This window comes from Pinus tabuliformis, chromosome 9 (genome assembly GCF_031772625.1).
Source record: "Pinus tabuliformis cultivar Carrire ecotype Pingquan chromosome 9, CPIR1, whole genome shotgun sequence".
In the NCBI taxonomy this organism is placed as follows: Eukaryota; Viridiplantae; Streptophyta; class Pinopsida; order Pinales; family Pinaceae; genus Pinus; species Pinus tabuliformis.
In genome coordinates this window covers 739,682,621-739,688,731 of record NC_142307.1, presented here as the reverse complement: position 1 = coordinate 739,688,731, position 6,111 = coordinate 739,682,621, and the positions used below count along the sequence as shown (strand labels likewise).

At 39.0% G+C, this 6,111-nt stretch overlaps 1 pseudogene; it reads left to right on the top strand.

Moving 5' to 3' along the window:
* The first annotated feature begins 2,384 nt into the window (after positions 1 to 2,384).
* LOC149150820 (uncharacterized) lies at positions 2,385 to 3,027 on the top strand (annotated as a pseudogene).
* Positions 3,028 to 6,111: the final 3,084 nt, after the last annotated feature.

Genomic DNA, 6,111 nt, shown 5'->3' with positions numbered 1-6,111 from the left:
ATGGGCTGCCTTGGGTGACTTCGACCTGCATTGCTTTCTCTCCTTCTTTGCTTGGTGGGGTGCTTTCTACCTGCACCAGATTTTCCTGCTCTGAGGCTGCAGGGTTGATCTGAGTGCTTGTTGTCCCTTTTGTGTTTGCTTCGTCTTCCTGAATGGGCTTAAAACTGCTTGGGATCCCTGTTGTGTTTCCTTTGCCGGAACCTTTTTTTGGATGTGTTGTTTTCTGAACTAGAGTCCATTGATCCCCATTTTGTTTGTCTGGTTGCTCTTCAGCCCTTTTCTTGCAGTGCTTGGCGAAGTGTCCGTGCCCATGACAGTGTCTACATTTGAAGGGTAGTTGTTCGTAGTCCAGTTCCTGAATATGCATCCATCCAGCGACAGTGAGCTTGATTGCTTCCGGTAACCCCTCCTCTAGGTCAACTTCAACGCATATGCGAGCACAAGAGTACTGATCTTTTCTTGCAGCTTTGTCTATGTATTTACCCAGCGCGTTTCCGATGTTCTCTAGGGATTTTTGGTTCCAACAATGGAGAGGCAGATGGGGGAGTCTCACCCAAACCGGAACAGCAGAAGGGACATCCTGGGAAGGGTCAAAGTCTGGGGACCATTTGTTCAGATACAATCCCTACGGTCCCATGAAGTATGGGCCATTTCTGAAAATTAAGCTTCTGTCTTCCGTGCTTTCGAACACAAAGACAAAGAATCCTTTGCCTACAAAGTAGCTTTTGACACCCTCTTTGATCAGTGGATTCCAGTTTCTTTGAGTCCAATCTTCTACTGATTTAGGAGAAGGCCAGAGGCCCGTGAACTGTCCAATGAGGCCTCTCTCTGCCAGATTCAAAGCTGCTTTGCACGTCTCTTCTTCAGGAAGGGCCACTGAAGGGATCTTTTCCATCTTCTTGATGAACTTCTGTTGAGTCGCCGATGGAGCTCGCTTCGGGCCTGCATCGATCATTGCTCTGAATGCTAACACCTCTGGAGGCGGATTGGAGGAGCCCCCGGTGGAATCCATGATAAGGGCGCCTCAGTGCTGAGCGCAGGGGCGCAGCAGCCACAAGGGCGCGCGAAGGGGCACCCAGCAACCCACAGTTTGTGTAACGTTGCCCTCCGGAGCAGCCAGAGGGCCAAGACGGCCTATGGCCTCAAACGAAGAGCGAACCAGAAGCAGAGCAGGCTAGGTCAAGCTCTCGCAGCACCGACCTATGAAAGTATGATTAAATGAATATATATATTAGTAGACAAGTACCATTAGTAATAATACAATTACATTTATTACTTATAAATATAATTTGAATGAATGAATATCAATATTATAAGAAAATGACGAATATTTCATTAAGTAATTTTGTTTTTTTAAATTTTAGTAGAAGATATTTTACTCCTAAGCACTTGAGTTACCAACCTAAAACAAAAAAGTGTACACATTATACCTTTTGATTTTGGACCTTATCTTTCATGAGAAAACATAACGCATTTTCTTAACCATCATACCCACTTAATCTATAATTACACCGATAGGCATTTTCTTTGATGAATTGGGGTGGGAAAACACTGTTGACCCCAACCAATGAGAAATCTTGGATTTCACCCTTCCAACCAATAACATTTTTCCATGTGTTTGTCCCTCCAAGCAATAGAATTTTTCCATCGGTTCAAATTGTTATCGGCTCACATTTTCCAATACCGCCTATTTTTGCAGCTCTCTACCATCTGCCATACCTATGCCTTCCCTTCCACTTTTTGCTTTCACACCCTCCTCTCTGGTTCACGAGAAAACATAAACATGTTCTTAACCATCATACCCACTTAATCTATAATTACACCGATAGGATTTTTCTTTGTTGACTTGGGGTGGTCAAACACTGTTCGCCTGTCCAACCAATAATATTTTTCCATGTGTTTGTCCCTCCAAGCAATAAAAATTTTCCATCGGTCCAAATTGTTATCAACTCATGTTTTCCACTACCGACTACTTCTGCAGCTCTCTACCCTTCGCCAGACTTGTGGCTTCCCTTCCACTTTTAGTTTTCATGCCCTCCTATTTAGCATGATGTACCCTTCTCCTTCATGCTAGCCAATCGAGCCCGTCCTCCCACATTGAATTGCACTGAGCCTCGTCTGCCATCTCCCTCACATGGTGTCACTGGTGTTAAAGAGAAATGCGATTCACAAACCATCTATTTCTCAAAGTTATAGTTTTGGACCTAATATTTTCTTGCATAATATTGGGTGCATCCCAACACATAACAAATGATATGTGAGCATTATTGTTGTTGGGTTATAGCTTGTTGGTTGTGGTCGTTAAGCACATACACATAGTAAGTGCGAGAAAAAAGAGTTCTGAAGAGAAATGGGGAAATACAGGGGATTTTTCAATCATATTGATGAGTAAGTCGAATTTTATAGCCCATTCTGTGTTACCATGGAGAGGTCTTTAACTTATACAGTTAAATATGAGTCTAGAAATGTTTCAGCAGATGAGGAGCAACTTATGCAGTTAAATATGAGTCCAAAAATGTTCCAGCATATGAGGATCAGGAGGAACCCATCTCATGCAGACCATCTGTGGATGGAAGTGTAGATAATCCATATTATTCAGATTCTGAAGATTAATCGTGGTATTCACAATATACTTCAAATGGAGGAACTTATGATGATGAATATGATTATTATAATGCTTTTGATACTGATATTGCAGGAATGTCATATCTCTCAAGCCATTCTCTTTCTGATAGTTTCGATAGTTCCGATGTAGATCTTGAGAAGGGTCGTGACCCCGAGGTGAAGGAAACCGAAGGGAATGTGCCTTCTGATCAAGGGAGGAAATTAGAAAGAATTTGGAGTCGGCGTAAGGAGTGAAGAATATGTCATCTTACTTTGGAGACCAACCAAGTGGCAGGGGTATCTATTGTGTTGGTTTGTTCCTACAAGGATTATTTGGCTGCTACTCACAAGCAGTGTACAAAGGCATGGTTCAAAATTAGGGGTAACCAGTTAGTTTTTTCTCCCAGTGACCATATTTTTTAAATATCCATAGAGTGATTTCTTATTGGTTATAACACCGTAGACTCAAATTCATAGCTTGATTTTATGCATGCCTTTCCCCTTGTCATAGGTTTTATCTTAGATTCCTATCTATGTTACCAAAAACATGACTAGGGGACCTGTTTTCATTTCGTTCCTATTGTTGTATCCATCCCTGTCTTGACACTAAATTAGTGCATTACTAATAATTTTTTCATCTGTAAAATACACTGAGGAAGGTGAGGTTTATGTTTCTTATCTCCTGAAACCGTCTAGCTCTGCTTCTCACTCTGTTCCTACCTCTATTTCCTTTTCCCACTTCTAGTAATGTAGACGCATATCACTCTTTGGGTGAGGGGTTGTTCTCATTAGTTGTTTGTGAAAAAAAGGGAAATGTTGGAATGTTTTCTGGATCATGTTCTTCACATTTTTGTTAAAATTGTCATATGGACAATATGAATGGTTTCAGTAGAAATTATCAGGTTTATTTTTTAGAAACTTGCTTCTTTTGAATGATTTTATCAATGTATTGTAAGAGCACATAGATAAGCTTTCACAAATAAAACCACTGAATTGGTACTGTAGTTGAGTTGTAAAAATCAGTGTTTTAGAAGAACAATATTAATCATACAGTTTTTCACTTCCCTGTTATTAATGCTAGTCATATTATTGCTGTAGACAAGTTGCTTAAGCTGCCATCAAAATCCATGTTAAACAAAAACAATGGTCTTGATATTATGTGTTGTTTGACTTAACCATGTACCCTACCAGATCAGACTATTTTAAGGTAATAGGGTTCTGTATTTGGTTGGCCATATGTAATTTTTAGTAGTCTTACTTTTGTTTTGGTTTTCTTGCATCCATTTTACTTTTGTTGTGATCCAGGCTAATGAGCAGAGAAAATGGTCTAAAAAGGAAATTAACACATTAACTTATCAGCCTTAACAATTGCAGGTAAGTGGGGCTTAGAATCTGAATTTAATACCAAATCGATAATTGTTTGTAGGTGGCACCATAGTTAGTCCCATCGAAGGAGTAGGAGTAAGTATATTTTAAACTGACCTTCATTATTGTTGGACATACCTAGTCTGTTCATCTCTATTATGTCTTAACACCAAATTGCAATCAAAAGTGGTTAGATCCCTTGGGCATGCAACATTGCTGAGAAATACCATAAAACTTTGTATAATCACATTTGGACCCTGAATAAACAAAGGAAATGCTATGTTATCTAGATCTGCAGCAAAATCATGAATTGTTGCCTCTTTGGTTTCCAAAATTGAAAATACGCAGCTAAACCTCTGTCCAGAACAAGAATACCATCTTCATTTTCTCCTTATATATTCTCAAGAGGGAAAGCCATAAATCTCTTTGGCTTTCCAGATGTTGCTTGAGTCGACAAAATTTGGAGCCTCTGGAGTGACATGAAGGGACTACATTCCTAGTGATAACCCCATCCATCTTCTCTCGTTTTTTTAACAAAAATTGTTAGGTTTTTTTGTCTTTCCCATTGGACTGCAAATTCCCAAGGTACTCATTTGCTTTGAAAATTCATTATGACTGAGTTCAAACATGGATTTCAGAAAATTGTCCATAATGGTATTCGGTTTGTAGGTTTTAACTCGTACAGAAATTATCTGCATACGAATTCGAAAACACAGAAAATAAACAATGCGAGAGCATAACACATAAAACACATATACACAGAGATTTTCCCTCGGATCCCAAAACCGGGACTACCAGCTTGATTTTTCATTATGTTCCTTTCAATGTTATAATACATATTTATACATGTCGAAGCATCCAATACCATGGACCAAAAACCATCACGTCTAATACCATGGATTGAAAACCATTGCGTCGAATACCATGGACTGAAAACCATCGCATCCAAAAAACCATGTGCAAAAATCATGCACAAAACCATAGGTGGGACCGCCCATCCTAACATAGAGTCCAAAACCAAAATTTTCCGGGGCGCTGCCCTAGACCCCATAAAGTGGGGTTATGGGTACACCTCAAACCCCCTGTGACCTCCCCCCCTCTAACCCCCGATTAACTACGTGGGCTAGTCGTGGAAAGAATATAACACAACCCAACACGGTTCTGGTCACCTTAGAGGATGCTTGCTTCTATGTATTATTGAAGGTGGGTACCAATCCTTGATGTTCAACCTTAAGAAAAACTCTTAGATTAGAGAGTGGAGATCTATTGAATATGTGTGAAAATCAATGAAAGTTGTTGGCCTTTGTTGTGCACATAATGGTGCATCCATTCTCCTCTTGTATGCATACAATAATTCCCTGGTGTGGGATTTGACCTTAGGGAAAGAGAAAACTATTGTACATCTATTTGTTAATCTTTGTTAGTGGTGTTTTCATAAACTATACCATTTGTTGTTGTTTCTAGAGGCTGGTAGTATTGCTTGATGTGTAACATATTATATAAGAAAAAACTTCTCTCCTTTGTGCACTCCTTTGTTACTACTTTTTTTCACTGGAAGGTGTTATTCTCATCTGCTACTATCTGAATTCAAATGTTTATCTCTTGGATAAGCGATTTTGATATTCATCATCTTGATGTTGCTTCAAGGTTGTTATATATTTGACCAAATTCATTGCTTGCACAATGGAGACAATACTTGTGTGTACCATGTGCCTGAGCACATAATTTAATCAACGGAAATGTGGAGGGTGGTTATAAAAAATTCTAATTTTCTTCCATAATTATGGTTGAGTTCTTATCGTTATTGAAGGCCTTGGTTTCTTATACTATTGAGCCTAAGAATGTAGAGCTCAGTCTTTAATGGGACATTTTATCAGGATATTTATTTCACACATATTTATATCAAGGGTGAAAATGAGAATCTGGGTTACACTTTTGTGAGAAACGCCCCTGAAAAATTCACAATTTCAATTTTTTGGCTGAATAATTTTTTTTCTCCGAATTTCCTAAATTTATTCGACCGAACTATTATACACACGTTCAGGCAAAATTTTGGTTGTTTAGACTAACACTGATCGTTAAACAAAATTTTTGCTAGAGCTGAAAAAGTCGACAAAAAAATAGTTTGGTTGAATAAATAAT